This window comes from Balaenoptera borealis (genome assembly GCF_965194805.1).
Source record: "Balaenoptera borealis genome assembly, chromosome: 2".
NCBI classification, from domain to species: Eukaryota; Metazoa; Chordata; class Mammalia; order Artiodactyla; family Balaenopteridae; genus Balaenoptera; species Balaenoptera borealis.
Window position 1 is genome coordinate 128839163 of NC_138867.1, and position 25584 is coordinate 128864746.

Consider the following 25584-nt stretch of genomic DNA (forward strand, 5'->3'; position numbering starts at 1 on the left):
TTACCATTTATATATGGAATCAAAAAACACAACAAATGAATGAATATAACAAAACAGAAACAGACTCACAGATATAGAAAACAAAGTAATAGTTACCAATGCGGGTGGGAAGGAGGCGGCAGCGTCCCGGACGGGCAGGAGGTGCACCAGCGGCGGCGGCGGCGTCGGTAAATCCTCCCGGCCGCTCACAGCACTGTGTGGACGCATCCGCAGCCCGGCCTCGGACCGCGGCGCCCCTCCTGCCCCTCGCGGCTTCTCGCCCGTCCGCCCCTCCCCGCGGTGCGCCGGCCCTAACAAGCTGGCGGGTCGGCCTGGCTGCCCTCCCCGGCCCTGACGGCGGGCGGGCTGCCCTGAGGAGGCGGGGAGGGGGAGGGCTGGGCCGGCCGGCCGGCAGACGACGATGCCGAACTTCTGCGCGGCCCCCAACTGCACGCGGAAGAGCATGCAGTCCGACCTGGCCTTCTTCAGGTTCCCGCGGGATCCAGCCAGATGCCAGAAGTGGGCGGAGAATTGTAGGAGAGCACTTAGAAGATAAAACACCTGGTCAACTAAATAAACATTACTGATTGTGTGCCAAACACTTTGAGCCTTCTATGATCTGTAGAACTATACATTTTGCAGAGGCATCAGAAAACTAAAGAATAATTGGGTTATTTTATTTCTCAAAATTAATTGAAGCAGATACATGTGAAGTCATTGGGAGAGTCCTTATAGGACAGTTCTTCGAGATAATGCAATGCCAACAATATTTGATCTTACCAGCCATAATCCACACAGTAGACACAGAAAACGAATAAAAGAATTGAGTGAAGATGAAATCAGGACACTGAAACAAAAAAATTGATGAAACTTCTGAACAGGAACCAAAACATAAGGAAATAAACAACAGCAATGCTCAGAACCGCAGTGCGGAAGAAGGGGGTGAAGAGCAGGGTGAAGACATTTTACCTTTAACCCTTGAAGAGAAGGAAAACAAAGAATACTTAAAATCTTTATTTGAAATTTTGATTCTTATGGGAAAACAGAACATACCTCTGGATGGACATGAAACTGATGAAATCCCAGAAGGTCTCTTTACTCCTGATAACCTTCAAGCACTGCTGGAGTGCCGGATCCATTCTGGTGAAGAGGCTCTGAGAAGGCGCTTTGAGACAACGGCAGTGAACACATTGTTCTGTTCGAAAACACAGCAGAAACAGATGCTAGAGATCTGTGAGAGCTGCATTCGGCAAGAAACCCTCAGGGAAGTGAGAGACTCTCACTTCTTTTCCATCGTCACTGACGATGTGGTGGACATAGCAGGGGAAGAGCACCTGCCTGTGTTGGTGAGGTTTGTTGACGAAGCTCACAACCTGAGAGAGGAATTTGTGGGCTTATGAAGCTGATGCAGAAATTTTGGCTGTGAAATTTCACACAATGATAACTGAGAAGTGGGGATTAAACATGGAGTACTGTCGTGGCCAGGCTTACATTGTGTCCAGTGGATTTTCTTCCAAAGTGAAAGTCGTTGCTTCTAGACTTTTAGAGAAATATCCCCAAGCTATCTACACACTGTGCTCTTCCTGTGCCTTAAATATGTGGTTGGCAAAATCAGTGTCTGTTATGGGAGTATCTGTTGCATTAGGAACAACTGAGAAAGTTTGTTCTTTTTTCCATCGATCACCACAACTGCTTTTAGAGCTTGCCAATGTAATTTCTGTCCTATTTCAGAACAATGAAGAAAGGGGCAAAGAACTGAAGGAAATTTGCCATTCTCAGTGGACAGGCAGGCATGATGCTTTTGAAATCTTAGTGGACCTCCTACAAGCACATGTTTTATGTTTAGATGGTATAAATAGTGACACAAATGTTAGATGGAATAACTGTACAGCTGGCCGAGCATTTGTACTCTGTAGTGCAGTAACAGATTTTGATTTCATCATTACCAATGTTGTTCTTAAAAATGTTCTATCTTTTACAAGAGCCTTTGAGAAAAATCTTCAGGGTCAAACTTCTGATGTCTTCTTTGCAGCCAGTAGTTTGACTGCAGTGCTGCATTCACTAAATGAAGTGATGGAAAATATCGAAGTTTATCATGAATTTTGGTTTGAGGAAGCCACAAATTTGGCAACCAAACGTGATAGTCAGATGAAACTCCCAGGGAAATTTCGCAGAGCTCAGCACAGTAACCTGGAATCTCAGCTAACCTCTGAGAGTTATTATAAAGAAACACTAAGTGTTCCAACAGTGGAACACATTATTCAGGAACTGAAAGATATACTCTCAGAACAACACCTCAAAGCTCTTAAATGCTTATCTCTGGTACCCTCTGTCATGGGACAGCTTAAATTCAATACATTCAAGGAGCATCATGCTGACACGTACGGAAGTGATTTACCTAATCCTGACACACTCTCTGCTGAGCTGCATTGTTGGAGAATCAAGTGGAAACACAGAGGGAAAGATATAGAACTTCCATCCACTATTTATGAAGCCCTTCATCTGCCAGACATCAAGTTTTTTCCTAATGTTTATGCATTGCGGAAGGTCCTATGTATTCTTCCTGTGATGAAGTTTGAGAGTGAACGCCGTGAAAATGGGCGAAAGTGTCTCAAAGCATACCTGAGGAACACTCTGACAGACCAAAGTTCAAGTACCTTGGCTTTGCTTAACATAAATTTTGATATAAAACACGATTTGGATTTAATGGTGGCTACATATATCAAACTCTATACAAGTTAAGTCAGAGCTTCCTACAGATAATTCAGAAACCATTGAAAATACCTAAGAGATTTTTAAAATAGACTTTCTCTTATATTTGATATTTGAAAAAATCTGTAAGAAATTTGAAAATATCTTTCAGAAAAGTTGTAAGGTGTACATAGGCTACTTAATCACTGAATATCTTGACCTGTAGGCCTCTCATTGAGTACGTTAGTCATTGATAATCTTCCTGCTTAAATGGCCCGTTTGAAGTCCCATGCTTTGGAGACCTAACTGTTCTTCCAGAAGATAGCATTGAAAGTACCATGTTACCATACTGTATTTGTTTTTCTCTTTCTGACTTACTTCACTCTGTATGACAGACTCTAACTCCATCCACATTACTACAAATAACTCAATTTCGTTTCTTTTTATGGCTGAGTAATATTCCATTGTATATATGTGCCACATCTTCTTTATCCATTCATCCGATGATGGACACATAGGTTGCTTCCATGTCCTGGCTATTGTAAATAGAGCTGCAATGAACATTTTGGTACATGACTCTTTTTAAATTATGGTTTTCTCAGGGTATATGCCCAGTAGTGGGATTGCTGGGTCATATGGTAGTTCTACTTTTAGTTTTTTAAGGAACCTCCATACTGTTCTCCATAGTGGCTGTATCAATTTACATTCCCACCAACAGTGCAAGAGTGTTCCCTTTTCTCCACACCCTCTCCAGCATTTATTGTTTCTAGATTTTTTGATGATGGCCATTCTGACCGGTGTGAGATGATATCTCATTGTAGTTTTGATTTGCATTTCTCTAATGATTAATGATGTTGAGCATTCTTTCATGTGTTTGTTGGCAATCTGTATATCTTCTTTGGAGAAATGTCTATTTAGGTCTTCTGCCCATTTTTGGATTGGGTTGTTTGTTTTTTTGTTATTGAGCTACACGAGCTGCTTGTAAATTTTGGAGATTAATATATGGAATCTAAGGAAAAAAAAAAAGGTCATGAAGAACCTAGTGGCAAGATGGGAATAAAGACACAGACCTACTAGAGAATGGACTTGAGGATATGGGGAAGGGGAAGGGTAAGATGTGACAAAGTGAGAGAGTGGCATGGACATATATACACTACCAAACGTAAAATAGATAGCTAGTGGGAACCAACCACATAGCACAGGGAGATCAGCTCTGTGCTTTGTGACCACCTAGAGGGGTGGGATAGGGAGGGTGGGAGGGAGGGAGATGCAAGAGGGAAGAGATATGGGAACATATGTATATGTATAACTAATTCACTTTGTTATAAAGCAGAAACTAACACACCATTGTAAAGCAATTATACTCCAATAAAGATGTTAAAAAAAAAAAAATAGAAAGTACCATGTTACACTCTGTGTGATCTCTGCTAATGGCACTTTGAAATTGTATTAGTTAAGTCATTTTAGATATAACATTTGTCACTGTGGATCCAATTGTCAGGTACTGAGTTATCAGTTCTTTGAAGAAATAAATTTTGAGGAGGTATGGGAGGAAGGAATACATTTTATAAAACATTACGATGAAGCTCATGACTGACCTTTGAATAGTAGGAGTTTTAAGTATGCTGTTAAAAATCTGTAAGGGACCATTAAAATTATCAGATTGTAAGAGAAACGTGTGAGCTTGCCAAACAAGGATTTCATTGTAGATTTTGTCTTTATCAAATGAAGTTGAAGGAACAACTTATAGTTAAAGTTTGAATGGAAGAGACTGCCATTGTTGTTCCACATCTGATTGTTGCTGTTTACATTCCTTTATTGAGCCTACATCTTCATAAACTTTTTGACAGGTATATGTTGAACACTTCTGTTTCATGGTCAAGACAGGATCAGAGGTCATGGATACTGACAACTGATTTGTCTGTTTTCTTCTGTCTTTTTCCATGACTGTATCTACTGCCTCATCTTGATTTACAAGCAAAACCTAGAAAACCTACAAAAATAAGTGTTTTGTGGTTTATCTAGGAATAATACAGAAAATATTGCTGTTATTTTTGGTGAGGAAAATCAATTTTGTGTAGTTTATTTCAACCTAAATAAAATGTGGATTTTGTTTAAAAAAAAAAAGTTACCAATGCGGGGAGGTAGGAGATTAAGAGGTACAAACTGTGTACAAAATAAATAAGCTACAAGGATATATTGTACAGCACAGGGAATATATCCAACGTTTTATAATAACTTTAAATGGAATATAATCTAAAAAAACTTTGAATCACTATGTTGTACATCTGTAACTAATATAATACTGTAAATCAACTATACCTCAGTTTAAAAAAAAAGAAAAAAGAAAAAAAGATACAGATTAAAATTAGCCAGGAAAAAGGTACACAATGAAGAATCTAGAAGAGCCATCAGATGCAAGCTTCCATTTGTCCTCTCCCAGTGGATTGATACAGACAACATTTAAGTCTTCTATCAACAATGAGAGACAACATGCACAAAGTACTGCCAACCCATGAGGTTCACTTGAGTCTTGGTGTCCAGAGTTTTTATTCAGGGTCAGTCATGTAGACAAGGTGTGCATACATGGCTGACATTCGTTACTTAGTCTCTAGCCTCTCAGAGGTCAAACTGATGCTAAGTGTCCCAAAGCCCCATGTAAAAAAGATGCTTTTATCAGGCAGGATATTCCAAAAACTTAGAGGTTACCTCCTGGGAGCCTGGCAAGTGGTCAAACCTTTCTTTGAAATGTGCAGGTTTTAGACAACCCAGGCCTACTGAGTGTATCTTTTACTGCAGAGAAGCACACTCTTTCTTGCAATCCAGAGACTTTTGGTGCCTGACAGCAACAGGAGTGGCATTAGCAATGACAACAGGCACCACGCACCACTACAGGTGCTATAGACATGAGAGCAACTGAGTCTGCAGGCTCAGGACAGTTAATCTCAGCTCTGGCCAGAGCAGCCTTCATGGACCCAGGAGGAAGTGGAGCCAGCATATCATGGCAGGCACTGTGAAATATACTCAAGAATGTTTAAAATGGCTGCAGCAAGGGCCACAAGTCTGGCCTTCTAGTACGTCAGCAGGAACTGCTGATCTCTCCCCAGAGGGCAGCCTGAGTGTGGTGATTACAGAAGCCTGTTGCAGAAACAGCTAAAGATTCAGTAGTGGGACACCTCATCCCAAACTTGCAGGGTTAAGGCAACACAAGTAAACGGGACAGAAGCCAGAGAGTTTCCTAACCCAAGATTGAAACCCAAATGGAAAGAAAGGGAAAGGATAACTTCCAATTAAAGCCATTCCAACACCATAAGGTGGGGTAGTACAGAAAAACCCTCATATTATCCATATGCTGGTTAGCCTACCAGGGAACCACCAAGAGTTAAAAAGAAAAAAAGGAGGGAAAGGCCAGAGCATCCCAGGGGAGAGAGGATGCAGCTTCTCCCCCATCATAAATACTGGATTCAACCTACCACATAGGAGTCTAAGTGGGTGGCCAGAAAGCCCTTCCTTCTGTGAAAGGGCCTATACTAAGGTCTCTGTGGAGAATAAGTGAAACAGTAACCCTCTTCTCAAGGAGCTTACAGTGTAGTAGAGTGGATTGCAAACTTTTCTTTTCTTTTTTTTTCCTTCAGCTGCTCATGAGGATCACAAATACCAAATCATGGATCGTGCAAGGTAGATTGATAAGCACAAGAAAGAAATTGAGTGAAATTGAAGTGATCTGACTGCATTCCTCTCTGGACTATGATCTCCATAGCACATGATCTCTGGACCATGATCTCCTACAGGGCACTGGGTCAATTCAATTGTGTAGTGAATTGAATGTCTCTTATGGGAAGAAAAACTTAGACTTGCTGCTACCTGTTCTGTGCCAGGTGCTGCACCTGGCACTTTACATGCATAACTCATGCTTGCAACAATTTTATGATTAAGGCATTGTCATCTCAGTTTGAAGAAAGTCATATGAAGAAAATGGAGGCTCAGAGGACTGAAGTGACCTGCATAGGTCACACAAGCTAATATGTAGTAGAGCTAGAATATCAAGATGTGTCTTTCTGACTATATAACCTGTGCTCTTTGCCATATACTGGGAATTATTTCTTTTAATTACTAATGTAATAAGTGAAAATGGGTATTCTTTTTAAAGAGCAAGCATATAAAAGTTATATAAAAGTTGCAGGATTTCCCTGGTGGTCCAGTGGTTAAGAATCCATCTTGCAACGCAGGGGGATGCCAGTTTGATCCTCGGTCAGGGAACTAAGATCCCACGTGCCTTGTGGCAACTAAGCCCGCACACCGCAACTACTGAGTCCACGCGCCACAACTAGAGAGCTTGCGTGCCACAACTACAGAGCCCTGGTGCTCTGGAGCCCGTGCGCCACTAGAGAGAAGCCCGCACGCCACAACTAGGGAGAAGCCCACGCACCACAATGAAGCGCCTGCACGCCACAATGAAAGATCCAGTGTGCCACAACTAAGATCCGACACAGCCAAAAAAATAAATAAATAAATAAATAAATAAATATTAAAAAATAGAAATAAATGTTGCAAATATAATAGTGTCCTGATATCTTTCAACCAGCTTCCCCTCGTGTTAACATCTTACATAACCACAGTACAAGCATGAGAATCAGGAAATTAACATTAGTACAATGTTATTAACTACTGTAAAAACTGTATTTGAATTTCATAAGTTTTTCCACTGAAACTATTTTTGAAAAAGTCCAATGCAGGATCTCACACTGCACTAGTTATTTCTCCTTAGTCTCCTCTAATCTGCAGCAGTTCCTCAGTCTTTCCTTGTCTTTCATGACCTTGACACGTTCTAAGGGTATTGATCTCCTATTTTAATGTTCCTCAATTTGGGTTTGTCTGATATTTCTTCATGATTAGTCTGAGGTTGTGCATTTTAGACAAGAACATTGCAGAAATGATTTTGTGTCCTCCTGAGGGCATCACATCACAGGATTTAGGTTGTTGATATGTCTTATTACTGGTGACTTTGACTTTGATCACTTGGTTAAGAGGGTTTCCATCAGTTCTCTCCACTCTCAAGGTAATATATTTTCCTTTGCAGTTAATAAATATTTTGGAAGAGATGGTACGAAGCTCTACAAGTATATTTCTTCCCAAACTTTCACCTCCTAATTTTAGCATCCATCAGTGGATTTTATCTGTAGTTATTCCTGTGGTATTGACCTAATGGTGATTTTCTGTTTTCCTCATTCCGTTCACACTCATTAGTTGGAATTCTACAGCAAGGAAGAGCTATCTCTTCTCCCTCATTTATTTATTCAATTATTTATATCAGTATGGACTCATGTATAAGACTCTGAAATTTGGTTGTATCCAGATTGCCAAAGGTCTCAAATACTATGTTAAGAGTCTGCACTTGATTCATTGGGCAATGGAGAGCCACTGTGGCTTTTTTTTTTTTTAAGCAGAGAATTAATATAGACATTATTAATGGCTTTTGAATCAGAATCCATCAGTGAATTAGTTGAGGATCAAAGTAAGAATCCCTTCCTTCCCTCGTTGTCCCTGTAGGTCCTTTGTTGCTTATGGCTCTGGCTCTTTTATCTAGGGCTTCAAGTAAGAGCCCAAGTACAATTGGCTTTTTTAAAAAATAAATTTCAAAGCCTACCCTATTACACAAACAGTAGCCCCATGTTCTGAGTAAGAAGATACAGCAGTTTTGGCTCATTGTTAAAGAACCTCAAATCCTACACTACTCCATAGTGGCCCCAGGTTCTGAAAATAAGAGACCCAGAAGGACTGGCTCATTGCTGACAAAGCTCAAAGCCTACCTTATTGCACAGACAGTGGTCTGGGGTTCTGCAAGAACCTCAACGCCTACTGTATTGTTCATGATACAGAGGTGGACATCATCGGGTCTCAAGCTGTGGAGGAGAGCAGCACGTAATCCATCACACAGGCAGAAGAGCATGGGGAAGGGCTGGAGGTCACTGGTGCCATCATATCTAAGACAAGGAGACAGTAACCGGTTAAGCCCATCAGAAGAAGAGCCAGAATGTGAAACCAAGCTGTTTTCAGTTTAGCATCCTTTAGTTTTAAATTCATTTTTAGAATGAATTACTATCTTCTTTTTGAACTTATGTATTCCATAGCATAGAAGTGACCTCACAGTGGATTCTGTGACATCAACCAAGCTGCAGCCTGAGACGACCTTAGTCTCCAGTCAAATGGAGCCCCACCTCATACCCATGCTCAATGGAGCTGGTAGAAACACTCTACCTCACATTAACCCCTGTCTATCTTTGGTTCCTCAAGGTTATGGCTGAAAGTCACCTTCTGTGGGCTGGAAAGCACCACCACCTCCTTCTCTTGCTTGTCTTCCCTTTGAAGGCCCCTGAACATAGATACTAAGTCTGGTCTGTAGATCAATCAAGAACAAGACTCATGTTTCCTCAGGATACTCACGGGAGGGAGGAGGGGAACAGCAGTATTTGTCAGGCTACCATCTTGACTTGACTTCGCAATTTCACTTCTGGGTATATACCCAAGAGAAACTCTAACACATGTGTACCAGGAGACAACTGTAAAATGCAACAAAATATAAGGGCAAAACATTGGAAATAGCCCCAAATGTCCATCAACTTGGGGACTGATAAATTATGGACTACATATACTGTTGGATACTATACAACAGTGGCAGTTAGACACAGAGGCATGAATGAATCTCACCTATGGTAGGGTAAAAACAGTAAGTCACAGAACACATGTGCTTTAGTTCAATGTACAAAACAGTTAATAATAATACCTAGCAATAAATTATTTAGAGTATATATTTGGCAAAATTAGAAGAAAGCAAGTATCTATAGGGTATAAAGGAGGGAGATGTTATTAGGGAAGTATATACAACAGCTTCAATAGTGTTGGCAATTGTTCTATTTCATAAACAAGGTGGTGGGTACACAGGTATTTATTTTCTAATATTTTCACATTTCTGAAATCTGGATGGTCTTAAGATATAGCTGTCATTATCATGAATACACCTTAGTCAGTTTTTTAAATACATTTTACTTTTTATGTATTCACAAGGGTGATAAATGTTAAAACCAAAGTCTGAAAAAATTTTTAATAAGTATAAAAAATTCAAAGTGACAAAAAAATAATTGTGTCAGTTTAATTGGTATATTTTTTTCTTTTTTTAGTGGTACATAAAATACAATATGTATTATACTTGATGACATCTTATATTCAGAGGGATACTAAATTTTTAACCATATTAACTGTATATTGTATATACAGTTTTGCAAGTATGGTATATTTTATAATAAAAATCTATTGTCTGTCATCATTTTTCCATTTTGCACGGGGTAAGAAAAAACACGAATACCTATGGGAAAAGGTATTTCATGTAAACAGTAACTAAAGGAGAGTAGGGGTGGCTATACTAATATTAGACAAAACAGACTTTTAAGTCAAAAACTGTTACATGAGGGAATTCCCTGGCAGTCCAGTGGTTAGGACTCCATGCTTTCTCTGCTGAGGCCACGGGTTCAATCCTTGGTTGGGGAACTAAGATCCTGTAAGCTGTGTGGCGCAGCCAAAAAGAAAAAAGAAAAAACTGTTACAAGAGACAAAAAAGGACATTACATATTGATAAAAGGATCAATTCACCAAGAACATATAACAACTATAAACATATATGCACCAAATAACATACCTCCAAACTGTATGTAGCAAACATTATTAGAATTAGAGAGAGAAGTAGACAGATCTAAAATAATAGTAGGAGACTTCAATAATTCACTTTCAATAATGTATAAGACAACCAGACAGAACATCAGTATGGAAATAGAGTACTTGAACAACACTATAGACAAATGGACACAACAGACACCTATAATCCTCTCAACAACAGAATATACATTTTTTTTCAAGTGCACATGGAACATTCTTCAGGATAGACCCCATATGTTAGACCACAAAGCAATTGTTAATAAATTTTAAAAGATTGGAATTATGCAATGTATCCTTCAAATCACAATGGCATGAAACTAAAAATTAATATCAGATGAAAAACTGAAAATATCTGGAAATTAAACAACATACTTTTAAACAACCAATGGGTCAAAGAAGAAATTACAAGGGAAATTAGGAAATATATTGAGACAGATGAAAACAAAACACAATGCGCTGAAACTTATGAGAAACAGTAAAAGCATTGCTAAAAGGATAATTTATAACTGTAAATACTTACATTTAACAAGAAGAAAGATTTTAATTCAACAACCTAACTTTTTCTCTTAAAGAACTAGAAAAAGAAGAACAACCTAAACCCAAAGCTAGCAGAAAGAAGGAAGTAATATAGATTAGGGAAAGCTGCCTAAAAAGTACAGTACAGGAACTCAGTATCATTTCCCTTTCAATTAGAAACTCAACAGTGTGCACTCAGTCTTAAAACACTTCTCCAGGCAATGAGATATAATTATAGACAAACTAACCTGAATCAGAAATATTTGTTTCCTTTTTCTGGTTGAGCCTGGAGTTGAGGTTGGAACAGGGCACAATCTTTTTGAGTTCAGTTACCAGGACTGAAAACTCAATGGAGAACAGGCCTTTTCCATTTGCTCTGTTATTTTCAGAGTGTGGTTTTAAACTATGTCTCTGGAGGTCTCTCCAGCTTGCTTCAGGCTCTGGGTACCATCCTGCATCTTTACATACCAGACGGACCACTCTGGCATCACGTTCTTGATGAGAACATGTGAGGAACTTCCTATTCCTGTGAAATGAGAAGGGAACAAGCAGCTCAATTAAGAAATCAAAAAGTGGTTTGATTCTAGTTTCAGTATTTTGAATATGATGAACCAAATCAAAGGATGGTCCATCTCCTGTATAACTTAGGTAAAAACAATGAAAAATTTCCATCAAAATAAATAATTATCCTAAGGAATCATATATAGCAGGAAAAGGCAAGAACAAGTAATTTTTAAGAACGGAGATAATTGAAAATATGGAAGAAAAGAAGATAATAATGAGAAGCTGAGTCTAACAATTTATAGTAATTTCAGAAGCACCCTAAAAGCTGGTTGAATGGCACAGTTCTAATCAAAAGTTATTATACCACAACAGAAGTCAAATTGTCAAAGCAGATTCAGAGAAATTAGGTACCTTACTTAACAGCAAATTTTACTAATGATTAGTTAAGGATACAAGCAAAAAAGCAAGCATAACATCTATCTCTGGAAGGGTCCAAACTATCATATGCACCTCCAAAAAATAGATTTTTGTACTGGGATGTATTCTGGCTTCAGAGTTAGAGATGAGTGTTCACTGTGTGTTTTGGACATGTGCTGTAAAAGTCAGCTCCAGGGAGCTATTTAAGTTTAGAGCTTCTTAGTTTTTATATTCCATCAGTCATGCAGAGAGGGGATCTACAAGACTAACTTCTGTTCTCTAAGCTGTGCTCCATAATCAATAAATTCCAGATTTGTTTACAATAAACAATGTAAAAATTCTGGTAAAAATATTCTCACATGAGACCTTCTTTGGCTATCCTCCTATTTGTAAGTTTACATGGAGGAGAGAGTTACAGAGCTGTTGTTAATTCTTTTCCTTTTGCAGGGATCTGCATGAATTGCAGTACTGAGAGTAGCAGGGGTTTGAATCAGCATATGTCAGATCACTCACAGATGCACTCCCCAGACACCTTACTGTGCCTTGTGGAACTTGGCTTCTCTTAGGTCACCTGGTCAAAGACAATGACATGTTTCTGAGAATGCATGAAATGGATGTTTGGCTCCAATGAGAATGTTTCTGGCCCTCACCTTTCTTAACTATCCTCTGGGCTCATAATTCTTCACAGTCTAAAGCTTCTTTTTATACGTTTCCCAGCTCTCCATCTCTGATCCACATTGAGGACCAAAAGGGCATGCAATGCAATCAGGGAACAAGGCAGCAAGCGTGAAAGATGGAATGATCTAATTTACAGTAAATTAGAAATAGAAATGATACTATCGATCAGTTTGCAACTGATGAAATTCAAGCATGCTTCAATATATGCAGTACATCAGACTTCAATGAGGTAGAAAATTATGAACAATGGAGACAAATTAGAGGAAGTATTCAGAGACAGACAGATGTCCCAATGGCCCTTGATATCCAAATTTTCAAACTTGGATTATATACACTATCTTCTCAAAAGAACAAAACAAAAAGCTCAATCATGCACAAAAATTTTATATATTACAAAGTTGGTCCTTAGTATCAGTCCTGAAAAGATGGAGTGGCAAAGCCCTAAGGGGAAAATTTTTTTTTCACTCATATTGTACATTTTACTCTAGAATAGTTTCAAATAGATCAAAGATTTAAGTAAGATTAAATTAAAATATACTAAAGGAAATTAAGAGAAAAGGTTTTAAAAATCTGTGTGTAAGAAAGGAATTTAAAAGCATGAAAAATGAATCCACAAAAAGATACAATCAATGATCAAAATTTTTTAATTCAACAATATCTATAATTAGCTATGTTAAAAAATAACCCATAAAACAATAAAAAATTACAACTCCTATCAAGTGAAAGCTATATTTTCCTACCATTAAGAAGCTCTTACATATTGATAAAAAGATGAACATTATATATGAAACTATTATTTTCCCTCCAAAACCTGTTTCACCAATTATCCTAGACTCAATGAATAGCAATTTCATCACTCCAGTTAGATTGGGCCAAAAATCATCGAGCAATTGTGAACCTTGTTTCTCTCACGCTCATTTCAAGAAATCCTATTTACTCAACACTCAATAAAATCTGCAGAGTATATGTGCATACTATTCTCAGTGTCTGTGTGGTGTTCTAAATGAACCTGGGAATGATAAGAGTCCAAACTCTTGGTAGTTGTTGGATCCACTATAACTAGAAAGAGTTATCACTTGATATTTCCAGAAAACATCTCCACATTACCATATTTCAAGCTTGTTTTCCATTAGCTAGAGCTTAGAAAACATTTGTGGATTTTGAATTCATGTTTATACAACTCCAAAAATTCAGTTGGACTAGAGCGAACCTAGTAATTATAATGAACACTAAACTTTGAGAATTATATGTCTAAATGATAATCTCAATTTCACAATAACTAGAAAACAAAACTTACTCCATATTATGATTAATTTGGTTCTTATTTATGAACTAGATATTTTATCATGGAGCCCATAACACTTGGCTTAGTTTTCCATGGAGATCTAACTTATGTGCCAAATGTCATGTGAGACCATTCAGATTTTGAGTCCAAAATCTGAGGGGATTCAGCATAAAAAAGAATATTTGGGACAAAGTGAATAATTCAACTGGGATGAATCGTCTATATCTGTATATAGTATACATGATTACAGTGAGTTAATAAGCACTTTAGAGGAATGCATTTAAAATTTTTATCCCATATAAATACTTTTAAAATAAGACGAAGCAAAACATATCCAAAAAATTAACTCAAATGTAGAAGAAAGAGTTGTCAAGCAGGTCACTTATATTGTTATTTAAATTTTTCTTGCCAGGCATTAGCCTCAAGCCACATGGTTACTATAATTTTTGAGAGCTTTGATGTTTGTTTTTCAAAATATTCAGGCCAGTATCTTAATTATGGCAATGACGTAAGAACTTATCTGGACTTTTCTCTACAGACTCTGTCACTTGAATCAGATGCCAAACAAATCTTCTCATGACCTCACTCCCTGGAATGTGGCTGCCAGTATCACAACAGCCATCATACCCAGGCCAGCAGCAGCAGGTCTGATTCACAGAGCTTTCTGGCCAATAAAGGGGGCAGGTACCAGGAACACAAAGAAGTCATCATACACGTAAATTAACCGATCATAATTACTGTGTGATTTAGTCTTTACATGGTTGCTGCTGTCTTAGCATAGAGTCCACCTCATTTCTGCCAATCTCAGCTGATGCTCGCTGACTCTTACAATGTTATCTCTATGCACCCAAGCCAATCTTTTGTCCAACAACCACCTTTTCAGCTAGAGGCAATCCTAGGTCATGTTCTCTGCCCCTACAGAATATATAAGTAACACTTAATACACTGAAGAGCTGCCACTACCTAAATCTTCTTTTTCCCTTGCACATGATCAAAGAAATTTTTATTCAAGTAATTCAGCAGCTGTCTCTGTGACAGAACTGTTCTAAGTTTTGGGGACAATTCCAGGAACAGCAATGAGAGAGTGGCTTAGAGTACTGGGATCAAAACCGGGGTAGTGGGATTCCTGTTACTTTTCCTTCAAATAATATAAATCACTGTTAGTGTTTCTTCTAGTACAGCTGATACACAACTGCAGTGCACTCTGGGCATAATGTTAAATTTTAGGATTTTTTTAAAGGTATGCAATTTAATAAAATGCATCAACATATAAACTGACTGAAGGAATACTAAAGCAAACTATATATGCCCAACAAATGAAAACTTTTATTACACAATAAAAACAATTGAGAAAATAGGAGGGTGTGTAATATATTGTATAATCTTAGGTTCCATTGTAAAATGGAAATATGGGAACCCTTGTTCAAAAATCAAAAAGAAAAGACTACTGAAGATACTAAAATATAAAGATTTTACCTTTAAAATATTTTATTACTTACAAAATATAATAGAGATAATAGTGATATATAAGAACATAAATTGTTAAATTGCAAAAAGTACTATTTAGGTGTCATAATTTATATAAAATAATTAATAAAATACTATATTATTGTGACACCTTGATTGATCACCGATTTTTTTTGGCTTGCCTTTCTGCAAATTTATTTATTATGTCATCACAATTTATACCTTTAGAAACTTTATTTTCATACTGATATAACTGGAAGCAATATGAGTTGTTCTGGGCAAATGTAAGGTTGTAACTAATTTTTGATAATTTTTAATTTTGAGAGGAATCTTTCTGCAGATGCAACTGTTACTGGAGCTGTGAGGAGTATTTTAAAGGCTGTGACAACCCTGGAACATATTTCTGATAAATTATTTTGAAGTATAAATTATAGTTCATGTCAAGTTGATGAGTTTGACATAACACTTTTTCTGGAAAGATTTAACTCCTTATTCAAGTGAGTTTCCTGTCTGAATTTATTTTTAAAGGTTATGCAATGGTAATTTAATGAATTACAAGGAAAAATGAACTTTCAAGGTATCTTGTGAATAATTGGTTCACGCAAAGCTTCATTTAAAACTAGTGTTTTTTCTGTTAAGGTGGGTGATCTTTAAATTTAATTTCTATTTTTAAGCCTATGGGTATTTGCTTTGCAATGACCCAGCAATTTTCAAAACCAGAGATTATGAACTCTTTGAAAAATTCTAATAACTTCCTGATATGCTTTATTGCAATGTCCGTGTGTATGATGTTATTTTGTAATAATTTACTGACAAAGTTTACAGCCTGGGCATCTGCAGTACCTGTCCCAGTGCTCAGCACAAAGAGTTAATAATTGCAGACATTGTAGGGACAAGGTCTGGAAGCAAGCCAGCCTACCACCCAGGTCCCTGTGCTATCCCATGCGAAACCTGTGCCCACTGTTCTTCTCTCCTGGGCTGTGCTCACTGTTGCCACCACTGTTGCTTCTGCTCATGCCTTGGGGCCTCCCACCTTAGTACCCCTGTGCACATACAGACACAACCACTAGGCCAGTTGCTCAGGGCCTGTGCTACCTGCCTTGTTCACTGGCTTCAATCAGCAACCACCATTTATTGCTGCTCATGAGCCTGTGGGTTAGTTGGGCTCAGCTGAATATTTTTTCTCTATATGACGTGAACTGAGGCTGCAGTCATCTGAAGGCTCAGCTGGTTTGAAATATCCAAAATGGCTCACTGGAGGTTCAACAGATTTGGAATGTCCAAGACGGTGGCCGTTGGTCTTTGCTGTAGGCTGGAATCTCACGTGAGGATGTCATTTGGAGCACTTTTGTTCTCCTCCTTGTGTTCTCTCCAGGTGGCTCACTTAGGCTTCCTTAAAAGTCTTGTAGTTTCAAGATAATCAGACATCTTCTCTATAGTGGCTGGATCCTAGCAGTACAAAATTGAAAGCTGTCAGTACTTTTTAAGGCTTAGGACAGGAATTAGTCCAAACTTACTTCTGCAGCATTCTGCTATTTAAACAAGTCACAAGGCCAGCTTAAATTCAAGAGGAGGGGACTAAGTGAGGGACATACCTAAAGGAGCTGTTCATTAGTGGCCATCAATGTAAGAGACTGCCACAGCTACCCATTCTTTCTCTTTCCAAATGCGGAATGTTCATTGTGGTTATTCTGTCTCTGTTCTTTCATTGAATGCTGGATGTGGGGGGCATATTGCTTGTGATTTTTAGTTCACAGGTCTCTGAACTAAGAGAAGGTACATCTGAAACTTACATAGAAACTATGATGAAATCCTGGTTGCCTCCTTTTGGGAGGGGGTGAGGATATTTTGCATGCTAAGTTAAAGGAGGTAAATATTTGTGGCCATAAAAGTGGACTAGGCAAACTGAATCGCTTGTCAAAAATATTCTCTATCCTTTCCTATCAGAACCTTTGAACATGGCTATATTATGACTATTGCTGCATAAAAAATTACCACAAACTCATGGTTTTTTAAAAAAAGTACAGGCTTGTTATTTCATAGATTTTGTGGATCAGGAGTCCAGGAACAGTTTAACTGGGTCCTTTGTTTCAGTGTCTCTCACAGATTGTAATGAAGTTGTCGGCCAAGGCTGGGGTCTCGTTGAACGTTCGATTAGAAAAGGATGTACTTCCAAGCTTACCCAGGTTATTGGCAGAATTCATTTTCTCACTGATTTTTTTCCTTGTTGGCTGCTAGCTGGAGCCACCTTCAGTTCCCTGTCATGTGGCACTCTCACCACAGTGCAGCTCTCAATATGAGCAGAGTACTTCATCAAAATCAGCAAGGAAGAACATCTACTAGTAAGAGATTTTCACCTTTGTTACATAATAACAGAAGTGACACCCCATAGTCTATATGTTAGAGACAAGTCACAGGTCCTGTGACACTCAAGGGAATTGCACAAGGGATGACTATCAAGATGTTGGTATAAGTGGGGACTATCTTCGAGTCTGTCTGCCACAAGAGGCCCCTCACTGAGGGATAATTAGACTTTTTGCACCATACATTTCAGACCTGAATATATGTCTTATTTCAGCCAATGGATGTGAGCGATGTGCTCCTTTGAAGAAGAGCTTTAAGAATCATCATCTGTTTTGCCACCTTCTCTTTTTTTCCTCCTTCCAAGACTAGCAATGTCCCAGATAATTCATCAGCCTGAATCCTGCAGCTGACGCACTCTAGGTATGTAAAAGGAGTAAGAGATAAACTGTTTGTTGAAAGTCACTAAGATTTGGGGGAGGTGTTTACCTGGAGCAAAACTTAGCTGAAGCTGACTGACACAGCTGATCCAAGAGATACATCCTGGGGTGAAGCATCCTGAGGATAGCAACAGTGGAGAGCTACTACTTCCTAAGACCAGGAGGGATGTGGGAAGTAGGGGAGGGACTGAAGGAGTGAACATATTGGCTTCACTCTCCACTCTCTGATCTTGGACTGTGGCTGCCCTTGGCAGAGAGAAGAGGACTGAAAGCCAGAGCCTAGAAAATGCTAACCTTTCTGGGACAGATGAAGGAAGGAAGAATAATTTATGGGGGAGCTGAGAGGAACTGGCCAGAGAGGAAAAAGGAAAACAAAACAGTGGTGAGATGGAATAGACTGATAAGGGAATGAACAAGCAACCACACTAAAAGATTCTTCTCAGGGTGGCACTAATTTAAGGTTAGTGTCTATCACATTTGGAAAACAGAATCTCATATGTGACACAGAAAGAGAGACATGTGAAACTGCCATGAAACGGAGTATGGGAATATGATGTATCAAAATGACTAGTCAACAGAAAGTAAAGTTGTAGAAAGGAGTTCTAGACCACCTTTTAAAGAAGTTTGGCTCTAAGGAGGAGATAAATAATATGAAAATAGTTAAGGGAGAGGGGGGTTCAAAAAGGTGGCTTGTTTTAACAAATAAGAGAGATGAAATTTTTTAAATAAGATCAATGAAAATGTCCTACTGGGGGCTGATGATGCAGGAGAGAAGTGGATCTGTATATAAAACTAAGTCCACAACAGTATGGGAAGAGATATAATGATTACCTTTGGATAATTTTGAGACAGGAGAGCAAAATAAAATGATTGGTTTAAAGACAATTTTGCATGTTAGAAGCTGCAAAGTTGATGAATTCCATTCCTGAACACTTCTATTTTCTTCTTGAAGAAACAAATTAGGCCATCTGCTGGATAAGGTAGAAATGATGTCTTAGAACTTAAATTGAAGAGGAAGTATCATGAGAGTAGGTTATTGTGACAGGTGGAAAGTTAGGAAGATGTGCTCAAGAAATGTGATGCCAGAATTTAAGATGACAGATACGGAGCAGTAGGGTAAAAGATAATATTTGGAGGGCGGCCACACAGTGGGTAGCTGAAGGTGAATTGAAACAAAGATCACTGAGAGGAAAGATAAGGATTCAGATACACTTTCAACAACACTGATACTAGTAATGCTAGTATTATTAATAATATCAAATACTATTGAATGCTGGATCTGATGCCAGGCACTATGCAAAGTGATTAACATTTATTATTTAATTAAGTCTTCATAATGCCCATAAAATTAATATTATCCCCATTTTACAAATGAAGACACTGAAATTCAGAGACATAACATAATTTACCCAAAGTCATAAAGATAGAAAATAGATGAGCTGGGATTTGATGACAAGTCTGTCTGTCTGATTATAAAGCTTAGGTTTTAAGTGTTAAACTATTCTTCTTTCTAACATTTGCGTTTGGTTTACTTTGGGTGATATGGGCCTACCAGGCTGGTTGACAAAGTCACCATGTAATGTGGGGACATAATTGGGAGATTTGCAGGTGGCTGACAAAGTAGAATATAGGATACAGAGCTGGGTTTCATAAGCTGGTGCAGGAAGAAAGTTTTTGTGTGAAGCTGGAAAACAAATATTCTGGAAAGAGTTGAAGGAAGAAAGAATGCAGACACTTCCTCCACACTTTTCAGTATGTGGAAAATGGCATAATCTTAGTACCCATTTTATTTTATTTTTTAATTAATTTTTATTGGAGCATAGTTGCTTTACAATGTTGTGTTAGTTTCTACTGTACAGCAAAATGAATCAGCTATACATATACATATATCCCTTCTTTTTTGGATTTCCTTCCCATTTAGGTCACTACAGTGCATTATAGTATCCATTTTAAATGGGAAGCCACAGAAAAGATGTCTCCTCTTGGAAAACCTAGGTTTCAGGTAAAGTAAGAAGATGAAGTTTTCTGATCTCAGAATTTCTGCCCTAAACCAGGCAGAAACCCAATGTATCAACAAGAGACTTAAATATATAGGGTTTTTTGCTTCTATGTTCCAAGTTGAATGTTAGTGAAAAGTTGTTTTCCTTTCTCTGCAATATCCAGTTCTAGATAATAGCTGTGGGGTGTTCAGAACCTGAATCCTTTTGGTCTTGATGGAATCTGAGCTAAATCTCTTTATCTCCCACAATAGGAGACTATCCTCTGTCAGGCTAACCTTTGTTACCATGCAAACAAAAGATGGGTTTTGGTTGGATTCTTAGATGATTGTTCTTTGTAAAACCATGACATTGTGATTTTTGAGGAGTAGATTGTGATCGTGGGCTGCATATGGTGATGCTGTGATCATCTGGGGAGGGGGACAGTAGTAAGGGAGTAGTCAGTGGTATCCCAGGAGCACAAAGCAAAGTAAAACATTCTGTAGGTTGGGATGTAAAGGACAATGGCAGTGATGTCACAGCTGAGTCACTGGTAAGTAGCATGTCATAACTATTGTAATGGATTCATTTTTTGTTGGTAAATATCTTAAAGCATCTAAATATGATCTTGTAAATATATATTACACATACCCCGATCCTCAGTATATCTGCCCTTTAGAGGGGCTCCCTCACAATATCATGACAAATACCAACCTAGGAACCTTTATGACATTTTATACCATCCTTAAGCAATACACATTTCATCACAATTTTCCATCTCCATCTTTCCTCTTCCCTCCCACTTGGTATATGTGCACATAACTTTCTCTCCCAGTACACTGTAAGCACCTTTGGTTCACTTATGAATTATCCCTATACCAACAATTGCCTACAAATATCTACTAATCAAAATCTTTACAAATATCTACTATTCATCTTTAATGTGTACCCTCCTCCCTCATAGTATCTAGTACACAGGAGGCACTTATTAAGATTTTATTGACTGAATAACTGAAAAAAAGCTTCACCTAGTTGCTATACTCCATACTATCTTCGAGACTCAATCTCACACAAACATTTGTAAAATGCAAAATGTTGTCATGAGTGCTTTACTGAATACATTGATATTATGAAATGACTCTGCCTTCCAGTGTTATCTTGTTTACTGGAGTTGAGGAAAAGAGAGAGAGAAGGAAACTCAAAATAGCATATTATAATAGGACCTTCAAATTAAGGGCTACTGAGATGCAGAATGTCAGCTCATACCTAATTGCAAAGTTTGGAGAAGGTACCATGAAGTATGAGGTGTTTAAACTGCAGTAAAGAATACAGAATATTTCATTAGGTGGATATGTTCACCAGATATTCAGACAAAAAAATACGATATGAAAATAGAGGGGAGGAAACTGTAGGTTATTTGGTGGGAACAGCGAGTTAAGTCCTTTGAAAATAAGGAATGCAATCAGGATGGTAAATAAGTTAATGGAGATTGCAGATTGAATACAGAGTGGGAACTATGGACTTAAGAAGATAATTAGAAGCTAATTAAGTTTTTAAATAGGGCTGTGAATGGTCTGGTCTCTGTTTTTGAAGGATCATTCTGACGATATGCATAAAATCAACCAGGTAGTGGTGAGATGGTAGAAAGAAAGGCTAACACAAGGTGAGAATTTTGTAATAGGTTGGCATGACATAATGAGGGACTGAAATAAGGCATTTGAAGTGTATTAAAAAGAAGAATAGGATTAGACTTGGCAATCATATGGAAAGATGTGGGGAGAGACAAGGAATTGGGGTGACTAATGTTTCAGAACTGTTTGCTTGAAAAACGATGGTCTTAATTATTTTTTCTACTCTTAGCTAAGTTTGAATTTTCTATGGCTTTCTTTTTTTAGTGTTAAGTTTTAAAAATAATATACAAAATATTGATAGTATAAAGAGAAAATAAAACCTGTCTTATAACCCCAACACACAATGAACATCCAAAAAAAAAGGCAAAACATAATAGCCCCACTTCTACTTCTTCACTCCCAGGCTACTGAAAGTTGGTTGATGGAATAAGGTGAAATACTCACAGATCTAGGAAGAAACGAGGCCGTTCATATTGAGAAGACGGGAGACCAGCCTGGCTAAAAATAAGCAATGACCATGGGCAGGAAACATTGACAGAAGGAAACAAAAACAAAAACAAAAGCAAAAAGAAGAGTGATCACATCCTGGAAGAGGAAGCAAATTGAAATAAGAGAATGAGAGGCTGGAGGCAGAGAGTTACATCTCATAGTGGAGAATACAGTGTTGGGATCCAGGACACCTGGTCAGAGTCAGTTCCAAATCAAGGAAAGATCCAGGACACCTGGTCAGAGTCAGTTCCAAATCAAGGAAATGAGGGGAGAGAAAGTTAATGTTTCTCTGAAAATGTTAAGTTTTGACTCTTTGAAGAGTGAATTCTCAGTGCCTGAGATTGTAAGACTTTGATAGGACTAAGAGGGCAGGAGGCTTAGGAGCACAGGCAGCAATACCCAGTAAGTAATATCCAACTAAAGATCCCTGGGGCAAGGCCCAGTCACAGTGGATGTATTTGTTTACTAGGGCTGCCATAACAAAGTACCACAGACTAGGTGGATTAAACAACAGGAATTTATTTTCTAGCAATTTTAGAGGCTAGAAGTATGAGATCAAGGTGTCAGCAGGATTGATATCTGCTAAGGCCTCTCTCCTTGGCTTGCAAATGGCCATCTTTTCCCTTTGTCTTCACACGGTCTTTCCTCTGTATGTCTCTGCTCCTAATTTCCTCTCACTATAAGGACATATTGAATTAGAGCCCACCTAGTGACCTCATTTAACCTTAGCAACCTTTTTAAAGACCCTACCTCCAAAGTCACATTAGTTAGGACTTCAACATATGAATTTGGGGGGGGTACACAATTCAGCCCATATCACAAGAGCAAACCAACTGGGCCTTCAAGAGACATGCAGTAAGGCACCAAGGGGAGATAAAAAGAGTGTGTGAAAAGGTATGTTTTTAGAAGTATCATCTCATTGTACCTTCTCCTCTCCCCAGCCCACCCAGAATATGGGTTTGGGCAAAAGTATTTGTAGGAGAAAAATGTTACCTTGTCAGAAAACCTCAACTGCTTTTCCTAGTCCAAAAAAGATTTGAATAACAGGATCTTCCGTGAAAAGAGTGGATATTAGGTTGAGAAAGGGAAACCAGAATAATCCAGAATAAAGAGAAGGCTGAAGGCTCTTCAGCAATGCCTTTCTAGAAGTTCCAACATTGGGCCTAAGATTTAGTTACTGAAAGAGGAAAAACAAGAATATTTCTCATTCAAGGGATAGTATATCCCAATTCTGAGGCTCCTGATAGGTTGAATATACAGGGTTATAAATTTTTTAAAATCTGTATTATCCAGAATTTTAAACGAACAATTATAACTGCTCATAGTATATAAATGTACCACTTTGGACATTTACATTCATTTTCTTATTTGATATTTACAACAGGGTATGGAGTTGGCATTATGGTCCCCATTGTATAGTGCAAGAAATAAGATCCAGAAAGCTCATAACTGCAGAGGCTACCATGAACCCATGTTTTCTGTTCCCAAGTGCAAATGCTATTCCCTCTTAGTCTAATCGTCTATCATTTTCTAAACATTCTTGACAAGGAAAGGATAACGAAGCACTGCTGTGAGAAGGCTAGTTTTGAAAGGTTCTTCATTTTTGGAGAAATATGATTTAAGGGACAGATTTGGAGGTGTTAGTACCAAGCAGCCTATGACAGGCCTTGTGGTGCTCAGACTGCACAGCTCACTCTGGCTGCCTCTTCACCTTCATCTTGAGCCCACATGTAACAGCCAGGACCTGGTTTTTCTTAGCCTTTGTATCCACCTCCTACACAAATGCTACTGTACATTTCTCTCCCAGCCGTAGATCTTGGGCACAGGGTTGGGAATCTGTCTGGGGTCCTAAGGAAACACACAGGGCTACAGTACAAATTCTTTCACTGTGGGATTTAGACTTAGATCACTCTAGCCCTGCCAAACCATCCATCTTCTGCTCTGACTAGCCAGATACTTCACCTTCCTCCAAAACCTTATCTTGCCATCTTTTACTTTTGTTGATATATCTTCCATTATTCACTTAGTTATTGTATTTCCCTCTATTCACCTGCCCCATTAATGTTAATTTCTCCCGTTGTAAAAAAGAGAACCATTTGCTTCCCAAGTTTCCCTTCCATGTGGATTTCCTTCTCTGCAGCTCTTGAACCACTTCTCCCCAAAGCGCTGTATTTCTTATTTCTCATCTCTTTCACAAATACAGACTCATCCTAACTTCTGTATCTCTTCCCCATTGCTAGTCAACACTTTCAAATCTTCTCCCACTTTAGTCTCCTCACCTGAAGTTCCTCTCTTCCTTCAACATCATGTCCAGGGCACACCCTGAGGGGCTAAGCTAAGGGGTCTGCTTCAAAGACATACATTTTAAATAGAAGATACAGAAATACTGAAAGTAATGGAAAGAAAAAAATATATCATTCATATACTAATCAAAAGAAGGCTGTTATATAGCTCTTCTTACACTGGACAAAATAGAGTTCATTGAAAGGGAGAGAGGTTACCAGGCATAAAAAGGGAAAACTCACTACAGTATAACATTCAGTAAATATAAGCAATGAAGAAATATAGGCATGTTTATTGTTATGTGAAATGGTGAAATGTACACATTTCTAAAATAAGGGTATATATAAGCTAAAATATTCTCCATCATCAGACAAAAAAAAAAGTCCTTTTAACTTCAAGTTAAGAAATTATACTGTCTTGAGCTCCCTTGTGCCTTCAGTTCCAAGATTCCATGGTTCTGTAATTCTGAGTTTCCATGGTTTTGTGAACCTCTGATTCCAATCCAAAGCAGTTCTTTTGGAGAAAATAGGGCCATTTTCATTATTCTTACTGAGAATTACTGAGGCAGGTATCTTGGTTACACTGGTGTAGGCCATGGGAAAGCAAAGAAGGTGACGTAAAAGTAGTAAAAAAGTACACCTAAAAGGTGTGGGAGTGACCAAATTTAGGAATAACAGAAAGAAGAACCAGCACATTAAACCACCAGATTGTTTAATGTGGGCACTGCCATATTCTAATTTAAAACTGAATGAAAACAGCCCTTGGGAAGGTTTTGGAGAAGATTCGGAGGTTCACCTCCTGCTTGACTTCTGTACCACCACTGCAGTGACTTTATCTTGAATGAGGATGTCATTAATGAAGAATGTCATTACATATGGATGAGATGATCTGAATTATTTTGTATGTTAACCCCTTATCAGACATATCATTTGGAGATATCTTCTCCCATTCAGTAGGTTGTATTTTTCCTTTGTTGATGGTTTCCTTATCTCTGCAAAGGCTTTTAAGTTTAATTAGGTCCCATTTGTTTATTTTTACTTTTGTTTTCCTTGCCTGAGAAGATTAAATCCAAAAAATATTGCTAAGACTTATGTCAAAGAGTGTACTGCAGCCCAGTGTTCCTAGTAGCATTATTTACAGTAGCCAAGATATGGAAGTAACCTAGCTGTCCATCAAAAGATGAATGGTTAAAGAAGATGTGGTATATATAATACAAT

At 38.2% G+C, this 25584-nt stretch overlaps 1 protein-coding gene across 1 annotated transcript in view; it reads right to left on the reverse strand.

Moving 5' to 3' along the window:
* LOC309623497 (uncharacterized protein) overlaps positions 1–25584 on the reverse strand; it is a gene marked incomplete at its 5' end in the record, with an annotated part of 114962 nt that overhangs the window by 52521 nt on the left and 36857 nt on the right. Inside the window, 2 exons of the mRNA XM_082380443.1 lie at positions 97–8654; positions 9115–25420. The remainder of the gene's footprint in view (positions 1–96; positions 8655–9114; positions 25421–25584) is intronic.